This window comes from Calidris pugnax, unplaced genomic scaffold (assembly GCF_001431845.1).
Source record: "Calidris pugnax isolate Ruff unplaced genomic scaffold, ASM143184v1 scaffold17, whole genome shotgun sequence".
In the NCBI taxonomy this organism is placed as follows: Eukaryota; Metazoa; Chordata; class Aves; order Charadriiformes; family Scolopacidae; genus Calidris; species Calidris pugnax.
Genome location: NW_015090794.1, coordinates 4,579,760 through 4,604,167, shown reverse-complemented (window position 1 = coordinate 4,604,167; position 24,408 = coordinate 4,579,760). Strand labels below are relative to the sequence as shown.

General features: G+C 47.6%; 1 long non-coding RNA gene across 1 annotated transcript in view; it reads left to right on the top strand.

Annotated features, from left to right (window-relative positions):
* Nucleotides 1–15,310, top strand: part of LOC106884753 — a 35,183-nt gene extending 19,873 nt beyond the window's left edge. Inside the window, exon 3 of the long non-coding RNA XR_001411280.1 lies at nucleotides 15,138–15,310. This is a non-coding gene — a long non-coding RNA (uncharacterized LOC106884753). The remainder of the gene's footprint in view (nucleotides 1–15,137) is intronic.
* The last annotated feature ends 9,098 nt before the right edge of the window (nucleotides 15,311–24,408 follow it).

Sequence of the window (24,408 nt, the reverse complement as noted above, 5' to 3'; positions counted from 1 at the left end):
CTTAGTATTTTATAGCATAGATGTGGTGGGCCACCCTCTGTTCCTGTGTTAGCTGGGTCAGCTGCTGGTGGGCACCCTAGGAATCATTCTGCCCATGGCTGCTTGGTGAGCTGAGGTCCACAGCAGTGGAGCTGGGTGCATGTGTCCCTCTCCTGGCCTCCTTCGGATGCACACAGGACCTTATGAAGAGCAGATGCAGCCAGCATCCTTCTTAATACTGGGAGTGTCTTGAACCTATCCCATTCTAGTGAGGATGCTACTAATAAATGTAAGGCTTGAAGGTGCCAGTTGGGACCAAAATAGTAATGAAATTACATCATAAATGCAGCAGCAAAGCTGGTGTGGTTCCCTGTTAAACAACTCAGCTGTATATCCCATTTCATAGAGCTCTGAGGAGGCACCGCAGATTCCCTCCCCCATTCAAAGGAGCCTTGTCTGCTTTGAAAGCCTGTATTTTTTCCAGGATATCAAGAGTTCGGTTTCTTTGGACCTGACTGCAAATCCAGGAGGCCTTTGTGTGTATTTCACAGGGCTCCATCCCTGCAAACAGAGTCCTTTGGTTTTCAAGCTAGTCAGGCCCAGGACCTGCTTTGTGTTCTCTCCCTTTATATTTGTATCACTGTTCTATTACAGTAAGGTACTGCAGAGAGGAGATGAAAAGAAGCTTGGAAGTCTATTTCTATGAAAGTGTGAATTTATTTTTAAATCTCTTGAATTATTTACTTTGCCTTTTTTTAATGACAGGTGAATACGTTTATGACGTTCTCTTTCCCAAGGTAACACTTGGCATGAAGGGAATTAATTACAGGCAGAGGAAATGCAGCTGATGTTAATTTTCAAGTCAAGTTTCAGCTTTGCTGGAATTTCAGAAAGAAAGTAGTGTTTTATAAATTAAACTCTGCTTTGTGTGCTTTCTTTTTAAAGAAGACTTGGCATTTGGAAAGGCAGCAGGAACGGAAAACAAACACATGAGATGAGGGAAACCTGTCTTTAAGGATGTACTCTGTCAGCTATCAGTAGACGGCTGTGAGAGGTCGGTGTGGAAACCCATCAGCCATATGTGGGGAGTGCAATGGACCCCAGCAGCACACCAGCACCTTTGGCAGGAATTGATTTAAGGGGCAAATTTGTGGCACGAGCTGCTGCTTTGCACTGACAGGGCGATTAAACTGGTTGCTTCTTTCTGAGAGAGAGTGCCCGCCCTGTACATTACCAGGAATACCTTGTTCTGCTTCAAAGCATTTTAGATACTGATACCACCAGTGCTTAACTGAAAAGGATCCTGCACCGCCATGGCTACACTGGCTGCACAGGTGCACTACCAGCAGGACAGGAGAGGCTGTGCTTCCTGGGAAAATCAAACTACCATCAGCATACATTCACAAACCGGTCTCCTTTGTTGTTCCATCTAAGGCTATAGTTGGCATTTCAGTTCCTCCTTCCAGAAGGCTGGAATGATGTTACGTTAACTCTTGTGGTATGAGAAGTCTCAGGAGCCCATCCCCAGAGCTGGATGGGTGCGGTGGGCTGGAGCAGTGGTGCTGGGTCTGGCTGGACCATGCTGCTCTCCAGCAGACAGGCTGGGCATGAGCGGTGACCCTGGCAGCTGTTTTACCAGCCCTCAGTAACTTGGCCCTGCAGGCAGCTAACATGGACAAGGTCATAATTAATTTAACGCTCCATCCGTCAAGCCCAGTTTCCATCCCTGGAATGACAACTCATATGTGATGCTTTGGAAGGGAGCAGTTCCTTTCAGCCTCCAGTGCTGCTTATAGGCAGTGGTGCCCTGTGCAGCCTAGCAGAAAACACATCTGTTTTAAATGTGCTCTTCTGATTTTTATGTGCTGTAGTATTTAAGTCCAAGTTCATATGTCTCAGGTTTCCAGCTGTCGTGTTTAAATCTGAGGGAGATGACCCTGGGAGCAGAGGTAGAATCTCTGCTGGGGTGAAACTGCTTTGACTGTCCACTGCCAGTGAAGCACTTTGAGCTGAGCTGGGTGAGTTGCAGTATAATCCATGTCTCATCGGCATCATTTCATCGTCTTTTAACAAGAGGACTACAGATTAGTGTGTTTTGAGTGTATTTATTGCACCAGGTCTTGTTCTGAGGAGCAATGACCACTGGGTTCCCCATTGTCTTTTAGCTCCTGTGTGTATGAAACAGTCATCTCATGTTTCCTGTAGCTTATGGCCCATATCTGATAGTGGAATGTAAAATGAGTTTATGATTTAGAAGTAGAAAAGGTTAACTCTAAATAATAATAAAAAGTTAAAATGCAGAATAGAAATGTTGCTTTAATTTTTATGGGTTCTACATAATTTTGGCTTGTTCCCTGAAGGATTTAGTATAACTCAATGAGAAAATTGCATTCAAATCCTGTGGGCTGCTCTGCCGTGACTGAACTGAAATTAGGGGAGAGATACAAAGTAGTTTTATCGAAATGGTTTGGATGGCTGCCTGCTGGGGGAAGCACTTCGTGCCTGGGCTGTACTGTCCCTTGAATGGGACAGAGATAGGACAATGGCATACTTGTGGTAAGGAGGAAGGACACAGCTGCATGATCTTGAGGCCGTAATGATGGATTGATGGTCCTTTGGGGGACCTCAGTGCACAGTGGCCTCTGCTTGCTGTTCCTGCCCCTGTGAGGTTTGCTAAGAGCTACTGGGAAGGAGCAGCATATCAGATGGCTTCTTGCTCAGAGCATGGTTTTTGTTTTAAGTGTGTTGTTGATGGCAACTGTACTTTCCTAGGGCTGCTCAGCACCAGTGCCTTGGTCTGGGGCCTCCCAGAGGGAAGGAGTACCAGTAAGAAATTTTGACACCTAGACCCATGGGCATTGCTTCTGTCCTGCTTCTTAACCTTGCTTGAGGTGCTTGCTGAGCTCCAAAACTTCCTGGAGCAGTCCCATGAGCACCTGCACAACAAAGTTGAGTCTTTGCTGTTCCACAGGTGGTTCAGAGCACCACAGAAGGATATTCCTGTACAAAGGGAAGGTGCTCTGCCTCATCCTGTGAATGCTACATGGCACACAGCTGGAAAAAGACTTCCTGAAACTTGGGACAGTCTCAGCTCCTGGTCTTTGGGAACAGAAAGGTTAAAATCACAAACTAACTGTGGGTCTCTGCCCACGAAAGGCCCTTGGGAGTGGCTTCTGAGCGAGAAGGACCACTAGGACTCAACTCTCTCTGCAAAAGTGGCCCTTGGCAGGGTGCGCTGCAGAGCTCAGTGCCCTGCAAGGCTTACCTGATGCCTGCAGCAGGAGCACTTGGGGGTGTGAGCACATAAAGGACCTGGGTTGTTATTCAGGGCTGACATTCCAGACATGACTATGCCATTTTGATGAAAGAGATGAAATCTGACAGTTTTACTATTCAATTGTTTCTTATAGATTTCAAATAAAAATAAATTGGCTTCTTTTAGAAGAACAAACTGTGGAAAAGCTTTTGTAAGCAGAAGTGAGTGGTCTCTGAAGCATGGCAGACAGCTCTGTATTCACAGCCAGCTAACAAGCTCTTCAAGGCCCATTGCAGAGGGGCTGGACTGAAAAGCAAATGCCTCTTCTTAGCTCTAGCTTTGCCTTGAGACACTTGGGGAAAGAAATGCACAGGAGGAAGGGGAGAAGGTTTTAGAGCCTGAGAATCTCCCAAAAGCAGGCTCATACCCAATGCCATCACAACAGCATTGCAAACAGCACACTGCTGGCACTGGTGAGCTCCTGCCAATGCCTCTCGGACCCAGCAGTGGGGTACTTCTTGCAGAAGAAGCAATGAAAACCGGTGTGAGACTGGCACAGTCTCTGCCATTTCTGTTGCAGTAGGTCTGGGATGCCAAACGTTGTGGGAGAGGTGGTTCCTGCCCTGCAGGGCTGACAGGCTCAGGGTGAGACTGCAAGGAACAGGCAAGGAGACAGTGGCCTTGCCTGAGTGAGAGGGATGAACTCCTGGGCCCTTCCAAGGGTGGGTTCTTTGTTGCCTCCCTCGTGAGCTGGAGTCTCTGGAGGGGCTCTCCATAGATGTTGGCATTCCCAGGGCTGCCTGTAGCAGACTTGCTTTTTCCAGGGTGCTGGAGTTGGTGGTAGAATGGGTCTGTTTGGATGCCTCCAGGATCCCCATTGCCTTTGTGAGACTGCTTCCCGCAGAGGCTGCTGCAAGGTGTCTGGGGAGCAGCCCATCCACAGGCACTGTGATGGATTTGTTTGCATTTAGAAGGAACTGCTGGCTTAGGAGATTTATCTGCTGCTTTTATGAATCATGGGCCTGCCATTGCCCTCCAGGCAGCTTCCTCCTGACACCTTCTCTGCAGGACTGGTAGCCTCCACAGACTGCCAAGCCTGGGCTGGTGATGAGGATGCTGTGCCCAAGCTGGGCCTGGCAGCAGGTGCTGGGGAAGGGCACGGTGGCCACCAGGCCCCTGGGTGCAGTCTGCCTGCAAGGGAAGAGTTTGCTGCACGTCCCCAGGGGCTGCTTGCTGCTGAGATCATTCCTGAGGAATTAACCTTGGTGCAGACAGAAGATCCAGGAGAGAAATTGCCCTGACATTAAACAGGCTGACAGAAAATGCAGGGGCAGCATCTGGAGCAGTGATGATAAGGACTTTGACTGCCGGGACAGGACTCAGAGGGCTGGATGCTTTGCCATCCCCCCAGGGTGGAAAGAGGGAGCTTGGTGGGCCCAGGCAGCCCCAACTGCCCCTTTCACACATCTCTGGGGAATGCCTGTGGTGAGGGCAGCAGGATCCATCCCCTCAGGGTGTTGTTGGCGAGAATTGCTCTGTGTCCTGGGCTGAGAGGTCACCCTGGCCCTTCAGCAGCAAGCTGGTCTTCCCTGGCATGAGCACTGGCCAGGTACAGGCAGCCAAGGTCCTGGATCCTTCTGCTTTCTTTAGTGCTTTGGTTCAAGAGGCAGGCCAGAGAGTCTTCTTGGCCAGAGAGTTCTTCTTGGGCTCTCTGCACCTTTTAGCTTTGCTCCTAAGAACTGGTGTGTGCTGGGCTGTTTATCAGGTGGAGTTTGCTAATGAAGGTATAAGCATTCTGGATTCTTTGGAGGACTTTGTTAGCAAAGACCCTGGGATACATGAGCAAATGGCTGTAAGGAAAATGCCTTTCATTGTTCAAGATAAAGAACATCACAAAGCCTTAGAGACATCACTTCATTCAGGAATTAAATTGCAAGAGTCATCTGGTGTCAAATAAGTTTCATTTAATAGGTCACTCACTTAAATAAAGTTTCTGTAGAAATCAATATCACTTTCTCCTGCAATTGACAGCTCAAGACATTGAAAATGGCGTTTTCACATAAGGTTTATTTAATTTTAGGAGGAAGAATCCCTCCCACACCTTCTGCTTGGTCTAGGCAGTGCTGGTATAAGGTTAACAGTCTGCCGAGGCGGAAACCTGCCCTGTCCTTTCCCATGGGGATAATGTAAGGTCATTTTAGCACAGGCTTGCCAGTCCCACGTGCAGTCAGGATGCCATCAGACGTGTGTCCACACGTCACTGAAGGAAACAGTGACAAATCATTGTGTTCTATCTAACAGATGAGTTTGGCAGGGTAAAATCCTTCATTATATATCTTAGCAGAACTAAATTTTCTGTAGAGGCTGGTATCTGTGGGCTGTGAAGACTGGAAATTGGAATAGCAATGCTTCTGTGTCTGGGGTAGGTGAATCTTAGAATTTCAGCCTCCCTTAAGAAAATACAACACCTTTGCTCTGTGTTTTTTATTTCAGTCTGATAGTATCCCATGGGGAAGGGAGGAGACTCTGGCAGCTTTCTGCACCATCTCCCAGGAGAACTTTGTGTAGGAAATGAGAGCTGTTATTATTCCTACTATAGTGAAATAATTGTTTCTGAACACTTGCTGTTTCCTCCACTTGCTTTTCAGTCTTAAGCAATTTCTGAGGTTGACACGCCATCTCCAGTCACATTTGTCTTGTGTGGCATGACTGATGCAATTACAGCTGACATTGTCACAGCATTTTGCACAAATGCCTTCAATTGCAGACTAGCAGATGACCCCTGAAATGAGCAGCAGGAGACATCAATGCCCTAAACTTCCTCCACAGGAAAGAGCTGCTGGCTCTCGGGGTTACATGTGGCCAGTGTCAAGTTATTAAAGCAAATGCTTTTCTCCGTCTTCTCTCTGGAGAAGCACTCTGCTCTTGCACAGCCCGCATGTGGACTTTCCCTGCCAGTGTTTTTGGCCACGAGACACCACCTGCAACCCAGGAGAGTAACTGCATTGGCAGATATCAGAATTTAAGATGACTGAGGAGCACATGAAGTGCTTTGCTTTCTCTCTGTCCCTCAATACAAGTGCCAGCAGCCATGGTGAGGTGCAGAGGGTGAAGGACTGGGGACTGGCCCAGTGGTCAAAGCCAGGCTCTGCAGAGGTGCATGTCCTTGCATGAAAGGAAAACTCTTGTCACTCCCTGATATTTACTTTGGGAGACTGGCAGGCTGTCGGGGTGCTTCTCTATGAAGGGGGACTGCAGCACCTCTGTTTGGGTGCTGTGCTAGGAGAGGAGATGCCTCGGATGGGAGTTAAGGAGTGGGAAGAGCAGCAGAGGCGTTGGGGACACCTCTGCCCGCTAACGGCACAGGCGCATGGGACATTCACTAGACCTGAAATGTAAACCTGGGGTGGAAATTTCTTCTTTTTGGACCATACAGCTCCAGGAGGCAGGATGTCCATGGGAGAGCAAATGCTGGCTCTCATGGGGAGATAGATGCAGGCAGCAGCTGGCAGGAAGGCTTGGCAGGGCACCAGTTGGTCTGGGAGAGGGGCAGGAGCAGCTATGCACTGCAGCAGCACACTGGCTGTGCTCACTCTCATTGCTCTGAGAGTGTAGAAAGGCACTTTTAGGGCATGGCTGGAGCAAACTGTAGCAGCTAACCCAGAGCTGATGGCAGTTCCCCACTCTCCGCCCGACAGACAGAATTAGGTGCTATGTAAAACCACCCAAGCTTTTAACGACCTCTTTCAGACACAAACTGACCATCTAACTTTGCACGATTCACTGAGATTCCATTTTACTCAAGGAAATAAAAATAATAGTTTAAACCATTTCAAATATAGCTGTAAATCCCTAACAACATTAACCTTTTCCAAAGCATTAAACTGATCCCTGGTGGATTCTCAAAATTGCTATTAGGAGGAGGCACAAGATACTCTCTCCTGAACTTCATGTTCCCAATGTAAATAACAAGCCACACTGAGTGTGGGGTTTATTAGCTTTCTGACTGGTGCCTGCCTGTCTCCTCACCTTACTCTGAGTCATCAAACATTAGCCCTTGCTGCATTATGAAGGCAAAAGTTCATGCACAGAATCACAGATGTGAGGAGGGGGGCTAAGGGGATGTTTGGGTTCAACAAGGGGAGAGCAGCTGCTGCTGAGAGCGTGGGAATGGAGGAGAGCTGGCTGCTTGGTACCACCCTGCATCTTCCTTTGAAGAGATCTGAGGCTCTGGTGTTCAAATGTCAGAAGGACTTGGCTGGAGAGAGAAATAGCGGGAGAGGTTTAATTAGGCTTCTGGGTCCAACTCATTCATTCATTATACAAGACCAGATCTGGTATTTCATTTTGGTGCGCTGGCTGAGGGGAGGGGATGGGGACCACTGGCCTCTCCAGGGCCACACAGGATTGCCCCTAAAAGAATGAAGTGGCCTGAAGGAAACACCTTTTTGATAATAACACCACAGTCCTGCCCAGGCAGGAGAAAACAGATCAGGGCCTTTTTATTTGGAATGGTGTGGCACATCCATCAGGGGCAGTTTTGCAAGATGATACTATCATAAGAAAACTGTGAGAACATAAACATAATCATGAACGAACACTGGGATTGTTTAAGGTACTCTAGCAGATACCCCTTTTGTTCATAATTTCACAGGCAACTCCAATTAAAAAGCCTCTTGATCAGGAGAGATCTTATGAAAGTAGCAATTAAAACACAAAAAGATACAAATATGAATCTCATTGGGAAAATTAGAAACTTGGTAATTGACACCTATTTGGCCTTTTATCTGAGAGAAGGCACTGGTATCAATGAAGAATCTTTGGGTTAGGGCCAGTGCTAAGCATACCAGAACAAATGAAATATTAGCCACAGTTATGCTGAGGACGAGGTTCTGATTGGCAGTGACAGTGTAGGAAAGGCTGAGATATTCCTAATCTATATTAGGAAATAAATGGGTGAGTCACTCACATCCTGCAGTAAACACAGAATACTTAATTCTACTGGAAACTAGGGGGGGTGATAAACTGGGGCTGTTAAATGTTTAAATTTGGAAGATGGTATGAAAGAGTTAGTTGAACTCCAAATGTTTTTTTCCAACAAAATGTGGAGCACTAGAGGAATTTGAGAGGCCCGTAACAGTGCATCGGGAAGGTAAAGGAGGAGGCCAGGACCTGTGGGCTGGTTAGGCTGATGGTGTTCCTAGGAAAATATGCAGAAAAACAAGTTGCTTCCCCACAGACTCTGTGTTTAAGGACTACTTCTCCCTTGTGTGTTTGGGCTGCATCTCAAGGGAACACTGGATTTAGTCTCCTCTGGAGCTGAAGATGTTCTCTCCGGGCGGCAGCCTGAGATCATGGGATTGGAGCAGGGGAGCAGGAGCCAGGTCTAAGGAGGTGTAAGGGGAGTGCTAAGCCTTTGAGATGCCTTTCTCTTTCTTGTTGAAAGAATGTGTACTGGGTACACAGCACACTGGGATGGGAATCTTGTCTGGGCAGCCCAGCTGAAGCCCAGCCATGCTGGTAGCAATAAGAGCTGTCATAGCTCATCCCTGCCTGGTCCTGCCATGAAAGTGCTTGTTGTCCCTGCTGGCAGAATCCCCTCAAGAAGATGCTGATGGTGACGTAGCAAACCGTGTCTCCTCTGATACGGCTCAGCACCATCCCTGCTTTGCTGTGCCCTGTGGAACGTGGATCTGTGTTAGACTCTAGGAGATGGAGCTCTTTTTCTCAGGCTTCCTTTGGTCACCTCTGCACCTGCCCTGCTGCTGTGCCCCTTTCCGAAGCACTGGTTGTGCTATCCATTCACAGCATGCAGGGAGAGCAGCTCCAATTGTATATCCAGTAAGGGCAGATTACTTCTAGGCTGCTTCAAGTGCCATTAAAAGACATTTAGTTCTAAGAAAGGACAAGTTCACATTCTATCTAACATCTTTAATGCTTGTAATTTCTATGAGCAGTAATATTGATTTCTAGGGCTGTGCTGACTATAGCACAAATGGACAGCAACTGGTAGGAGGAATTTCCTAACCCTGCTGTATTGCGTTCCCTGAAGATGCTGAGTGATTTGTATGTTCCCAGGAGCTCTAATCTGGTGATGCTTGTGACCTGCATGCTATCAGATACATCCTGGCTGCAATTTCGGTGGCAGAAGCTGGGCGGGGAAGCAGCTTTCTACCATCAGTGCTCTCTGGTTTTTCTTTGTTGTAGCCCTGTGTCAGGGGCCCTCAGGGATTTATGGCATCCCTGGTTCTCTAATGCAGGACAGCCCCTGGATGTTCCTTATCTCCCAGCATGGTTCAGTGCAGAGGCAGGAGGTGGGATGCAGGTGGGTGAGCCAGCGAGGGTCGGCTCAGCTCTTAAGGGCCCCATTCCCATGTGCTGTCCCTGTCACCCCACATCTGGCACGACTACGTGGTGTGGCCCTGCAGAGGGTGAGATGGCTTTCAGCAGCGAGAGCAGGGCTGGAGAGGCTGGGTGTCACCTTGACGAGAGCAAATGGGGACAGGAGCCTGCCTCTGGGAATGACGTTCTGCCCCGACTAGCAGATACTGTGTTCATAACTTCAACTAGCTCTCCACACTGCTTTTAGGCTAAACAGATTACAATTAACAAGCTTGTTACTGCATTCATCCCAGGCACTTCACATTGAATTACTGATATGTTAAATATCTGATTACCTTTGAAGCTAACTAGCTTACAATAGAACCAGCACAACAAAAACATTCGCAGCTCTGAGAAGGTAACAATCAAAATTGGTGCCATCTGCTTTTTATTGGTAAGGAGTAGAAATCTGCTTTGTGCTCAGAGAAGATATCACAGTTGGAAAGCGAGGATACATAGCTAAAGTAAGACTTCATGTTTCCTATCTTTTCACAGCTACAAAGCTTTCAATAGTGTAAAGTCAATTTTTATTTGAACATATTTGTGAGATTAACCTAAACCATGGGCCTGGGCTGCAATTTGCCCTTCTGATAAACAAGGATAAACAGAACCGGTACTAGCTGAGAAACGAGATCTGGCAGTAAACAGAGCATTATTGAAGAATGTTATTTTCAGCAGTGCAGCTGCTTGTCTCTGACAAATTAAAAAGGGAAGCATCTGCAAGGCACAACGGGAAGAAAATACTCCAGGAGAGGTTTTATCAAGAGTCAGAGGTAATAGTCCTGTGGAGACAGTCTTCTGGTGCTCTGGAAAGTGTTATGATGCTAGATGTTAGCATTCAGACAGCCAAAGTAGGCATTTGTATGCGTTGTGCAAGGAATGGTGTGTTATTTAAGCATGCTTTCTTCTAAGGGTCTGTATTCTCTAATTCTCTGTGAATACGTGTTTTAGAAGGGTTTTTCCCAGAGGAGGAGGGATTTCACCCTTCAGTGCTTCTGGTAAGAGAGAGGATATATAGACTGTCTTCCTGTGTCTTCTCCAGGCTGACACCAGTCCCTCTCAGTCCTTGTTTTTGTTTGGGCATTTTAATAACAGGATGAAGACAAGCACAGGAAAGCTCCTACCGAGTAGCATGCCCTGCCTCTTGTGGAGCTGTCACCTGAGTTGTCCCTCCAGTTCTGCCGTGGCAGCAGGTTGGGAGCCTGTGGCTGCCCTCTTCTCACACCTGCAGCCTGCACCTCCAGAAGTGCATTTCGTTTGCACTGTGGCTGTGGGTTAACATCGTTAGGCCACAGAAGGAGGAAAGGAGTTTATATTTATGTGTGAAGTGTGTGCGTGCCATTCCAAGAATTGCCTGAGAGAAAGTGGAAATAACATTTACAGTTGGCCAGAACAGCCTCTTAATTTGACTTGGCATTTATGATTTCCCATGCATTTCTTAAAGAGTCATCTTTTCCTGCTGTGTTTAAGTTAACTGTGGTCCATCCAGTCTCGGTGCTGTGTCCTACCTGAGGCACCACCCCAGGTCCATGAAGGCAAGCTCTCTATGTCTCCTTTCCTTCAGCTCAGCAGTGGGAATCCCTACCTGAGGCTCTGCTTGGAGCTGCCCACTACAAGGTATCTGTCTGTCTTCCAACCCTTCTCTAGGATGGTCATTTAGCCTGGCTTCTGTAAATCAGAGTGCCCAGATATTTCAGAATATGCAGACTCAGACAAGTCTTCCCTTCGACTATACTGGTGGTCAAGACTGTATTACAGAAGCAGCTACAGCTCAGTAGCAAAGACCCACGGGGAGACAGTGCTGGCCTTGCAACACTGGCTTTCAAAGTTTTTGGAGGTCTGTACACCAGAGAGGGCTGTCCTGAAAGACACCACGCACCCCAGCCTGGCCGTGCTTATAAAGCAAAGGCTGCATCTACAGCGTCAGGTTTCTTGGTTCTGAGTAAGAGAAGAAAGCTGTATGTGCTCACTTGTGTACTTGTGGCAAGCAGAGAAAGGATGTTCTATAGAATTAATTCTAATAGCACTTAGATGACTCCTGTGGTGTCCATGACTGATTCAAAGGGTGCAGTGAAAGAAGGGCTCAAGCCCATATTCCAGGGAAACACTGCTGGGTGTCTCATGCTGGCTGGACTACAGCTCTGACCTTTGTCTGGAGGACCTCAGTCCTCTAATTATGTTTCCCTGGACAAATCCAGTGAGATGTACAGAGCCTAAGATAAATACAGTTTCTACAGTCCTTGGCACAAAAAAGTTAACCCATGTAGTTTATTAAATGTCTTTCAGCTCTTGTTTGGTCATGTTTATCCATAGGTGACTGACTATTTTCAATGCAATTATACTGGAGGGAACTGGCAGGGTTTGCTGCAGCAAATTCCTTCAGCTACCCAAAACCCAGTCTAGGGCTTGGTGCTTAACATGCTGCTGTGGTACAGACACATCCTTTAAACATCAAGAAAGAGATGTGGATCGGGGGTTTTTTCTTCAAAAAAATGACATTTTGAAGTAGGTTAAATCTACCTCTTTTCCACATTTTCTCAGAGAGAGATTTCTTCTAGCTAGTGTACGTGCTTTCCATGAGAAATTATTTATGAGCTCCTCAGTCCCTTGTCTACTCTTCTTGATGTAACAATAGTAGATCTGGAGGAATGACCAGGGTTAGGTTTATAGTTTCACTTCAGATGTAGTGCCAAGTTATTCAGTACTTCGTTTTGTTAGTGCCTGAACCAAAGGGCAATTTATCTCAGCAATGTCCTTCAGATTATACCTATATACCATTTTGCCAATAAGGCATGCACCTGCTGCTCCAATCCCAGAAGAAATCAATGTTTCATTTCAGAGATGCCAATCCTTTGCTCTCTCTCCTTTTGCCATTCTTGTGAAGACAAACTTTTTTAGGGGGTGTGGGAAGAAATACATAAGGATTGTGGAAAAACCTTGTCTATTTCAGCTACCTCATCCTGTTTAATTATGAATAATCCACCAGTTTACTGTAGGGCATGGTTGTCAGGGTTTATGTGATCAATATATATGAATAGGAGAGGGTATATTCTTTGCTGGAGTTCCCTCTAAGAGGCAGTCTAGGACTTTTGCAGTCCTAGTGGGAGGTGTAAGATGTGACCATGTCATTACTGGCTTTGCTGGGCAAATGCAAAAGTGTAGCTCAGCTCCTTGCTCACAGCCAGTTATCTGTCCTGGCACTTGTATAATTATAATACATGTTTTATTGCTTGTCAATATTTTAACCTTTCTGACACATTATCCCCTAGGGCAACTGAGCAACCTTAATAATATAGCTGATAATTATCTTCCACATGAATAAAGTTATCACTAGGGTCCTGTATAAATCACATGGAAAAGATGACAGATTTCACTGGCTGGTCATCACAAAAACGGGAAGAGGCACAGATTGTGACAGCTTAATAGGGAAGGTAATAAAACCAACAATAAAGTCATTTATAATATAAGCAATGGTTCTCAGGCCCTTCTATTTGTTTTCATGCTAATAGAAGATAAATGTCAGATTAGGAATAAGACCTGAAATTTCTATTAAAAATATTTGGAAAATGTCATTAAATATCAGCAATTCACAGCTCAAGAAGTGGCAGCATGAGTCTTAATTACCTGTGTGAGGTCCTTGGAAGCAAAGTGGGGATAATAGTATTTGCTTTGCTGTTTCCTGGGGGTCTGTGAGGAGTAATGTTTCTACAGTGCTGAGGGCATCAGGACGCTGTGCTGTCCATGCAGGCAGCAGCTACCCCTCGCTTCTGGAAGGAGCAAGATGTTGTGTGGTGCCTCGGCAAGAGGAAGCCTTTTGCCCACTGGAGGGCAGTGGGAGAGACACCCTGTCAGGGATCCCAAGTTGGGTACATCATGACTGTTTTGGCAGGCCTCAGGTTTCACATGAACCCAAGCTGCCTTTATAAACCAAAAAATATGTATGAAAGACATCAGTGCAGATGTGAAAAAAGCCTGCAGCAGTAATGGAGTAGTGAGAAAGGGGAGAGTGCATTATACTGTATATGAAGGTGTAAGACACACTCACTCAAAATACATGAATCATAGAATCATAGAATCGTCTAGGTTGGGATCATCGAGTCCAACCATCTACCCTACTCTACAAAGTCCTCCCCTACACCATGTCCCTTAGCACCGGTCTTTACGTCTTTAAGTTTATATAGTATTGCTAGTTAGTCCTCTGGAATGCACGCTGTGAAAATGCACCAACAAAGGGTTTGGGAGTGCGGGTGAGCGGTGGTGGGGATATGGAGTGAGCAGAAGTGTCCTGGGGAATGGCAGAGTGGGTGCTGCCTGGGCACAGACCCTTTCTACCAGCTGCCAGCGAAGCTGATGCTGCTGTGGCTGGAAAAGCAGGAATGGCTCTTCCCAGCGAACAGCCTGGCCTGGGCCGTCCTGGCTCTGGGTGGACTCTTCAGCGCCCGTCTCGGCACAGGAATTAACCTGAGGATGTCTCTGGGACACAGGCTGGGGAAAGGAGAGGGGTGGAAGTTCGTATTTGTGTCTGTGTTTAACATTCGTGGAGCATTCTCTCGCTTGCACTTCTTCTAAACAGGCACTTTGAGGTCTGAGCCCTGGTGCCTCTAATCTAGTGAGCGCCTTATTGATCAAGTCTTGCCATTTGATCCCCCGAGCTGCCCAGTGTTGCACAGAAAGGGTAAATTGCTCCTTATACTTTAAAACAATCAGAATGTTTTTGGAGCATGTAGACCCGTATGATAAATACAGAGGCACAGCTGGGATGAGAATAGCAAAAAGCAGAGGGATAATTAACAGCTGGAACACCACAAACCGGTTCCCTAGCCCAAGCCCTGGAGGAACACGATACATTCATCATGTTGCTCTCCGGGCTGATGCCACAGCTCTGGGGTGTGAGGTATTGAATTACAGTCTCTAGAAAATATTGTTTGGGGAATGTTGAAGAGAGCTGGTAAACAATGTGCTGGAAGGTGACAGATATGTTTGCAGCTTCATATAGTGCTTTCACAATAAAAAGAGCCATCCGGGGTTTTCCCATCACTGCCCTGCTCGTCAGAGCTGGCAAGCAGCAGGCTGTCTGCCAGGCCTTGGTGGGGGAAGTCAAACCCAGCAGCCAGTGGGCTTGCTTACTTCTGACAACTGCTTTCTTTAAATGATTATTTTATTACTGAGAGTACAACACTAACAATGGCTGATGAATCTCAAGCTTAATGAAGCACCATCTGTGATTCAGCTGTTGTAGAAAGCAACATATAGAGAGCTCTTAACACTGGCTTTGGACATGGTCTAGCCTGGGAACCCCTTCTGGGCTGTCCTCTCCTTGGTATGGTGTCACAGAGGATGCCATAGAGGCTCCTAACCCAGAGCCACTGTCCACATAATCTGGGCATAACCAGCAATGTCCTGAGGGCTCCTAAGCTCTCTCACCAGGAGCTGCACTGCAGCCACACGAAGGTGGGGATGGTGGAGGCAGCCAGGATCTGCTTTGATCTTTTGCTTTATTTTCTATCCCCCTTCTTCACAGGGAATCATTCAGAAGACTTTGATCTAGGATGACACTTCACTCCTACAAACCTGCCAGCAAGTCATGGCAGTCTCCCCCTGAGTCAAGCTCCCGGCTTGCTCCAGTGCTGCCTGTCTCTTCAGCATCCTGCGTAACCTCATCAGTGTCCACCCGTGAGTCACGCCGTAAAGCACACACCAAGGTAAAGAGGGGGGAATACTGGGTTCTCTCTCAAATGCTGCATTCCTCTGGCAGCAAAAAATAAGCGCTCACTTACTTCATTAATTAAATGGGTGACTCCCACAGCCGCTATAATGAATGGTGTCTGTGCACAGGGGGTGAACAGGAGATTAATGGTCAGATTTTCTCTGTGTGTTGATGAAAGCGGGAGTTTTAAGGTGGTCTGCTACCTGTTAAAAAAACCCGTGATAATCTCAAAGAGAGAAAAAGACACACAAGAGCTGTTTACGTGGGAAAATCTACAAACAGCAGTATGTTTCTCCTAGAGGGATTTTCCTGCACATGTAGCGAACGCTCCCAGCAGTACTGGAACATATGATGCCCACCTGGATGTCTGGTGAGGATGCATCAGATGCTTTCTGCAGAAGATGTGTGATTTAGGGTTTTTCCATTCTTGCTTATGAGCCACCTTCAAGGGGGATGGGTTGTAACTTGTATGGCATTACAAATACTGCTCTGGAAATCCTGACTGCATGGGAGGCTCTGAACCAGAGAGCTCCAAGCCACCTGCTCCTTGCAGGAATCCTTACATTATTATGAAAATCCATGAGGTCCAGGTTATGGACTTTGAGGCCAGAAGAAGACACAGCAATGGCCTACCCTGATGTCTTACCTGGTGATAGGTCTTCCTGCAAAAACTGGAAAGCTTTATAGCCAAAGGGAAAAAATTGTCCAGTGTTGGAGCCATTTCTGCCCTCCTGGCAAAACTCTTCCCATTATGAACTGCCTCTGCTTTTGAAATGTTCCTTTTCAGACTCTTGCCCTCATGCACTCCAGGACTGCCCAGGTACTGCATGGGGAAAGGAAATATTCTTGAGCAGGCTGTGGTTGTTGAGCTGCAGGGTGGACTGGTATGCTTGTTACAGAGCGTGTCTCATGTTGGTAGCCTCAAGAAGGAACTGTAGTTCTCAGGGGAGCACAGTGCGGGGTTTCACTACTCCTCATGTGGCACCTCGTAGTGCATTCTCAGTGTGAATTTCTACCCTGTCCCTGCACCTTGGGGAGCAAAAATACTGTTATGTGTAGCAGTGGAGAAAGACACTTGAAGGAAGAGACAGTTGCAGTTAGCAACTCCGTTTATGGTGTGCTTCCAATGTGAGAGAAAGGGATGAGATGTCACAGATGAGGTGGGAAGTGAGATGTTAGACAGGAGGGAGCATTGAGGAAAAGCAGGCAAGAGCTATTTGGTTTTATTTTAACACCTGACACTATCTAGCTGTATTTCACCATCTTTCTAGGGAAGCACCAAGAGACCTGAGGGGTGGGAGGTTTTCTGAAAACATAGACCAAATTTCTGCTAAACATCAATCTGTGCTTCCTGAGTGCTTTGGTGATGCCATGTGGGTGGTTGTTTCCCAGGGCATGCTGCATGAACAGAGGACTGAATCCTGCTTCTGCTGGGATCAGGTTCCAGATTTGCAGTCTCTTCCTTGTGCCTGCATATGATGTGCATGGGTGCATTTCCGTGTTTGTACCTCTGTTGCCCTGGGCTGTGGTGAAGCTTTTTCCTCAGTGGGGAACTCTGCCTTCTGAGGATGTGCTGGCTTGAGATGCTTCCATTGGAATTTTGCAAGTACTTCTCTTCACAACTTCTTTCATTGTCATGTGGAAGGAGGCGGTGGTAGATGGCAGCAGTGATGGGAGGGCCTAAGGAGACAGGTTTGTTTGTTCCATGCCTCTGGCAGAAGGGCTACAAATCCTCCCTGTGGTATGTGCAGCGAGTGGCCTGAGGCTACAGGTGACTTGTTGTGTGGTGGACCAGGAGACACTGAGAAAACTCTGAGCATCAGCTGCGTTACGTTCCAAGGCATTGGAGAATTATCCCTAGCAGAGATGCTGCAGCCCGAAGTGCAGCTGCAGCCAGCAGAGCTGCACAGGGCTCCCTGGGAGAGTGGTGTCCACAGACATCCGCCTCCTGATGTTGCCTCGGGGCTGGCTCAGGAGCTGGCTTGGCCAAGGGGCTCCTGCCTGCCTGGCTGGTGCTGCTGCTCTGAAGATGTGCAGAAGTGGTGGTGATGCTACAACTCTCACTCACAGTGTGTTTTGGCACAGTGTGTTTTAAAAATTACCTGTTTCTGTGGGGAATGATGGGTTGGCCCTTGGGGAATTCAGAGAGGTTTTATTCTCCTGTCAAGGATAGGGAAGTTAAAATAACCTTCAATGAAGTAAGTAAATAAACAAAGTTGATGAATCTCTATTCCCTTTTCGCTCCTTGCCGCCTCAGCAATCCCTCCTCTTTGTCTGCATTTCTCTCTTTCTCTTTTTCTTTCCACCTCATTTCCCCTGAAAGGTTTTCAACTTGTGAGTCGGGTTTCCCAGTGTGGGTTCACCTGCAGAGTCTCCCGGAGCAGGTGTCAGGAAGGACAGTGTGAAAGCTGCAGTTCTCCCTCAGCTTCTTGCTTGAAGGAGCAGAGAGCAACATGGGCAAGACGAACCCTTCTCAGAGAAAAATCTGAGTGTGTCGGGAGCCCAGTCACCTGTCCCTGGGAGCTCAACTTGAGAACAGGGCAGAGAAAGGTTTCTGAAGGGCAGTGTTTCCAGGTGTCCCTGGAACAGGGATACCAATGCAGCTCTGCAGCTGGGGCTGGGCCATGGGAGTCACCTGGGGCTGTGGAGAGGGGATGCACAGCCATGTGGGGCAGAGCCAAGGTTTTCTCCTGGGCTGCCTCCCACCAGACTCTGTGCTAACCAATCCCTGCCAATTAATTGGGTTCTTGGGCTTAGCTTCGTAATGATACTCAGCTCATCTCAGCTCCCACCAGCTGGGCACCAGCCAGAAAGCAGTGGTGTATGTGGTCATTTTTAGATGCTTAAAAGAGAGGCGGTCTTTTCTCTTAGTCCTTATAAAGGTGCTGATTCCTCGAGTTGACTGGCCTGTGAAGCAAGGGGCCTGGAAATTAAAGAGAATGTGTGAAGAAAGGAACTCTGCTGTGTTTCATTCAAGAGAAAAATAGCTTTCCTTATCCCATTTTTTTTTTCAAGCAATAAAAGCTACACAACTGAATAGCAAAGATAGGTCTGCTCTGGGTATTTGCATGTGAAAGTCTGGAAAACACATTTCTTTAGTTCTGTTCTTATTGGAGGTTTCTGGTTAGGGAGAAATCCTCTAAATGCTGCCTGCACTGGAGCTTCAAGGGCCCTGGGCTCTTCTTACCTGCACAGGGTATAGTCTCCTGGTGTGCCCTTTCCTTCTTCACCCCCAGTGATTGCTCAGATTGTTTGGCTGCTGGGACCCACTCTGCCCTGACTGAGCTCAGCTCAGCTACGGCTCCATGGGGCGTGCATGGAAACCAGCCTTGCAGGGGCCTGGGCAGGTTGGAGACTTCCCAGCTGGTGGGGAGCTGAATGAATGCTCTGGACGCCAGCTCCTGAAGAGGAGTGAGGTTGCCTTTGCCTGCTGAGGAAGGCTGAGATCATCCAGCAGGCTCTGTTGGAAGCAGAGCAGCTGTGTGGTGCTTTCTGTGCAAAGCTGTGGATGCAGAGGCTGCCGACAGGTGAATCTTTGGTGAGGGCAGCTGAGCTGGGAGCAAGCAGCGTTCCCGGAGCTGAGAACATGAATGTGTCCCACTTACTGATAGCCCAGTCCTTTTCCAGCCTGGACTGCTGCTCAGCTTACAGCTCCCAGGATCCCCGTGGCATCAGGGATAGTCCACCTGCCCAGGCTGGACTGCTGCCGGAGGAGAGCAGTCTGTGTTGAAGAGCCAGCCACCGCTGGCACAGGCAGTGCCTGAGGAGAGGGCAGTAGGGGCAGTGTTGGAGGGGCTGCAGGGGGGCATCTGCTTCCCCTCCAGCATGGAGCTGGCTCAGCCAGCAGCTTTCAATGGGCTTTGTTCCTGCTCCAGAGCAGTACTGTGATTACAGGATGAACATCAAGTCACAGAATCACTGTCAAAACCTAAAGTAAAGAATTTGGCTCATAAAAAATGTGTCACCCGAACAAACAGAAGAAGAGTTATGACTTGCCATTCTCCCTTCCTGGAGCCAAGGGGAGAGTGTGCCACTGTTGCACACGCTTGAGGAGCCGATAGTGGCCAAAGCGGAGCATTTCACTGCCCCTGGAGAGGCCCTTTCAGAGTTATTAGTCATAAGTTTCTATTTAATGTACTGATTAGGGCCAAGACTTGTAGACAGCCACTGACTGTGCATGTGAATTGACTTAAGCATTATTATGTACGACCATTGTCAGCTCTGCTACCCAGGAAGATTGATACACAGAATGAATCTTCTCAAGCTGTTTCTGAAAAGATTCACGATGCTGCAGTGAAAATGGCTTCCAATGGGAACCTCTGTGTACTGATGTCAGCATATATTTTATTCCCCTTGACTACAAGGGCTGGTTAGGTTATGAGCCTCCCACTGAAATGGACTCCATACAATTGCCAGATAATTGGTTCTTTTCCTTGTAGGCAGATGAAGTTATGATTCACCCCTGACTCCCCCAAGAGCAGCAGTCACAGTGCCATGGGTTGCTTATCTCTCATCCAGCTGCGCTCGCTCGCTTTCCTTTCCACCTGGCAGGGCAGAAGAGAAACCCCAAGAACAGAGGACATGGAGCAGCTGCTGAGCATGGGTTTAACCCCGGGCTTCCTGCGTGAGCAAGCAGTGGGACTGCAGGGCTGCACAGGTTGATAGGATGCTGGTCCAGGCAGGCAGGCTGGGGATGATGCAGCAGCTTCAGCTGCAGAGTGATGCTGAAAACAGGCTGCTTTGAGCATCGGTCCTTGGCTTGCGCTGCAGCCCAGCTGTCCTGCCTTTGTCCCCACAACACAGTAGTTTTCTGCTGTGGCATGTCACAGCTGCTGCTCGTGCTGGTGCTGCTCAGGGCAGAGGACATGTGGACACCTTCAAATCTTGTGCTGATTGTATCCAGAAGCAGTGAAGGCTCAGAGGGCCTTAGGAAAGAGTGTGTCTCTCTGCCCCTTGCTCCCCTCCCTGTCTGATTTGTCTTACCAAGGGGCCATAACTGATCATGAAAATCTCCCAGACTCCCAACCAAGCAGACACATAGAGAAGCACAGTATGCCCATCTCTCTGCTTTGTCCTTGTCCTCCTCTGGACACTGACCTTCAACCCAACACAGCTCCTCTCTCCTCTGCTAGATCTACTTGACTCTGGAAACGTGGTTCTCCTCTGTGCTGGTGTTTTACAGTGCGGCTGCTGCTGGGAGCCATCCTGCTTCTTCCTCCTCCACACTCCCTCTTGCAGGCTTGTACAGTGTCTTCACCATGCCTGAGTGGAGTCTGGGGCTGAAATGGGGTAGGGTGGTGGGTTTGCTGCTGCTGGGAAAACCACGAACGAACCCCTCCTGGATCAACAATCAGACTGGGACCTAACATCTTGCATGACACGGAGCAAAGCCCTCTGAATGCTGCCACCCTGCACTGCTCTTTGATAATGTCAGCACCTTTTTTGTTTGCACTTGCTGGTTAAAATGTCCTTTTAAGTCTTCCTCTAAGAACAAAGCTTTCTCTAAAATCTGTTTACTTATCCTGTGTCCTGAGTGCTTTTCCCTGCTGCGGGGAGGGCAACGCTGAGATGCTCTGGAGGTCTGTAGCACTACTACCAGCCAGAGTGGCAGCCAGCCACACTCTGTTGCCTTTCTCCTTTTTCAATCTCTTGCTCTAAGTAGGACAGCATGACAAATAAGGGTTCCTCGTCCCAGGCCCCCTGGCCTCACTTGCTTGCTTCTGCAGAGTTTCCATGCCCTAGTTCCCCAGGGATGGATGTGGATGCAGTTGTTGGAAGAGTCAGGGCACCTGGATGCTTGTCCGCCTGGCTTGAGTGCTCGTCTGAGAGCAACACTGCTGTCACTCGTGGGACGGAGTCAAGACGCAAATGAATACTTATTATTCTTCACAGTAAGTCTGTGGCTTGCAAGTACAAGCATGGGTAAATGTTTCATGAACATTTCAGGGGTTTTGTGGGTTTTTTTTCCTCCCAGACACATAAAATCTTCTAATAAATGCAAATTTAAAAACCGGTTATTAATTGGTGTTAAAATGCCACTGCAAACTCCATCAGAATTCCAATTACCAGTGACCATGGGCAGTGTTTGCTGTATCAGTCAGAATAAATATCTTTTCAGGTAAACAGGAACAGCTTGCTGAATGCCTGATTTTTGTCCATTTGTGTAGCCTTATTTAAATCAGCTTTTCAGAAATCTTTCTTCTATTACAGCAACTTGAGAGAATCCATCTTTAATAGCTTATAATGAAAATTTAAATGTTATGTGTATTAAGCAGTCTGCTAGATCTGTTTGTTAATGTAACTGTAAATAATTGCCAGATACCTGGGGAAGGTACTTACCTTGCTTACTGGCAAGAGCTTCTCTGTGAGGTACAAAGCAGGCAGAGAGCGGAGTCCCAGGAGATCCGTGTGAATGAAACCACCTTAAATTTTAACACCGCTGCTGTAACTTCTCTCATGGTGCCCTTGCAAGGGATGTGCATGTTTAGTGCAGCAATCACCACCTGGGAGCCCCCATCGAGGCTGGCAAGTCCCTCGGAGGGTTCCCAGCATCTCAAGGTGTATGGGCTGTAAATAGCCATCTGGTAATCATGTCTCCTAATCTACACAATCCCCCTCATCCCCAGTCTTTGGCAATTAACCCTAGATCTGCAGCCCTGCCTGCAAGTTTTGCATTGTGGTGGGTCAGCCTGTGTTGGCTTCATCCACAGCTGCTGTCCATACACCTGTGAGCATCTGGTACAGTCCAGGCCCTGGGCTGTGCTTTGTCCTTCTCGTGAGGAGCACAGCAGGCACAGACAGCATCGCAGCGTTTTGCTTCAGGGGAACATGGAAGAAACCGATGTTTTTAATGGTCTCCATTTTTCTAACCGATTAATTTGCAAGAGACATCGACATGAAGCTGAATTAATCACAGAAAAGGAATATTAAAAAGGTGACTCTGACAAGGGAATGGTTTCCATCTTTGGCCTGTGACAGCCTCACTGGTGAGCCAGGCCCTCCACGCTGGACACATGGCTCTTCCTGAAAAGCTGGCAATGTTTCATGTGTTTCATCTAAGGTGATTTTGCATTATTTATTTGATGTTTATGACACATGGAACCGTCAGACTAAGGCCGGTGTAGAGAGAGGGGCTGCTGCTCGGCTGTCTGGAGATATGCCCAGACCTGTCCTTGACCCGGTGTGCTCAGGGTACTGTGCTCAGGCTGGCTTGCCTGGGGCAGGCAGCTTGTAGTCAGTGTCTCCAGCAGCCCCTCGCCTCCCTTTACCCCAACCACAAGTGTTTGAGGGGCTGCCTGCTTCTCCTGAGGTCTCAAGGTCTGCTGGCTTGCCGTAGCTGTGTTGCATGAGGAGGTCCTCAGCTTTACAATGGGATACTTCCTGTGTTCCCAGAGGACTGGTTTTGGAGGAGCCAAGCTGCCAGGACAGGATGGCACAGCATGATGGTGCAGCTGGCTGTCACCCCAGTCTGTAACCTGCAGAGAGGGGCCAATCCTCCTGGACATACTTTGAGAGGAAGGGGCATGCCTGCTGCCAGTCTTCAGGCAGAAAAGCAAGAAGAGGACTATTAAAAACATTTTCCCATTGAATGAAGATATAAAACACTGTCTAAGTGTTTATGGAGTAGATTAGGTGCTTGGTTTAGCAGCTTTTAGAGGTCAAGCTTGTGGTGCTTGGGGACCTGCCCCGCACTCTATACTTTGTTCAAGGAGAGAGTTGTCCTCCATCATGGAAAACCCTGCTCAGAAAGAAGCAGCAGTGGTGCAGTGCCTCACGTGCAGCAGCAGGTTGGGATGACCTAGTCTGCAGCAGAACAGTCTGAGACACATGAGAAGAGGATTCAGCGATCCAGGCTGGTGCAGACCATCTGAGAACGGGATAATATCTGAATTGCAAGACACGTACCCTGCTTCCTTGGCTGGCTATCCATCTCCTGGATGTCGGAGGCGATGCGTGGTGAGGGTCACCCCAACAAAGCCAGTGCATCCAGCAGTGGATAAATACGTGCAGCAGAGACTTCAGCCCAGCAGTTTGTGTATGTAGTTCTGCTTGCAGAAGTGGCAGCTGAGAGCAACGTGAAGTGGAATGTTATCCACTGCTAACAAACAAAGAGCAAGGCACAATGAAATGAACAATCTGAATTATTCATGTGTCTTACAGGTTCTGAATTGAGTGCAGCATTGTTGCAGGCAAGCCAAGGAAACTCTCTTCAATGTGTACCAGTAGTCAAAATACAAAACATTATGTAAGAATTCACAGGAAATGTGATAAGAAACAATATTTGGTGTATCACACCTTCACATAAGTGGCTCCTCTACTCTTGCTTTGCATACCATCCAAGTCCTTGATCATTTCCCTCTCCAAAAGGCACTGCAGGTAGAGCAAAGAGGGAGAGATGGACATCAAAACTGACCCAAGATAAATGCATTTGGCTGATATGGGCAGGGACGAGTATAAAAGGGGGTATGAGAGAAGAGACAAGCACCTTATTCAGAGGATATAATGTCCTAGTATATACGATACAGATACTGTATTTAGACGTTTTTTCCTAGATACACTGTCTAAAGAGAAATTGGCCTCTGAAAGGCACTAATTATTTCTAAGCAATGAAATCTGCCCTGGGAACATAAAGCTTTTGCAAACTGCTGTCCAAACATTGTCATATCCATCGTGATGTGTAGCCAGTTTATCTGATGCTCTTCATTCTTCTCCTCTGCTATCAAACTGAAAACTTCTCATAGGCAGGGGAGAATGCACCAACACCTTCTCTACATGGAATCCACGATTCCTCCAAGAAAACTGGAGCAAATTGTAACATCCTATTCAAGACCTGACTTGTAGAAAGTTGTTGCCATTTACTTTCTCACAGCAAGATGCCTCATTTTCAGTGTTATCAATCAATTTTATGACATCACCAGGAAAACACTGCACTTGTTTACTCATTTTTCACCATCTTGCATGATGAACACAGGAAATCCCTTTCAGGAAGGCTGACAGAGTCCTAATCTCAGTCTGCTTCCCAGTGAGTATACCAAGCACATCTTGATTACAGAGGGGAACCTCACTGTTTTCCCTTCCACCTGGG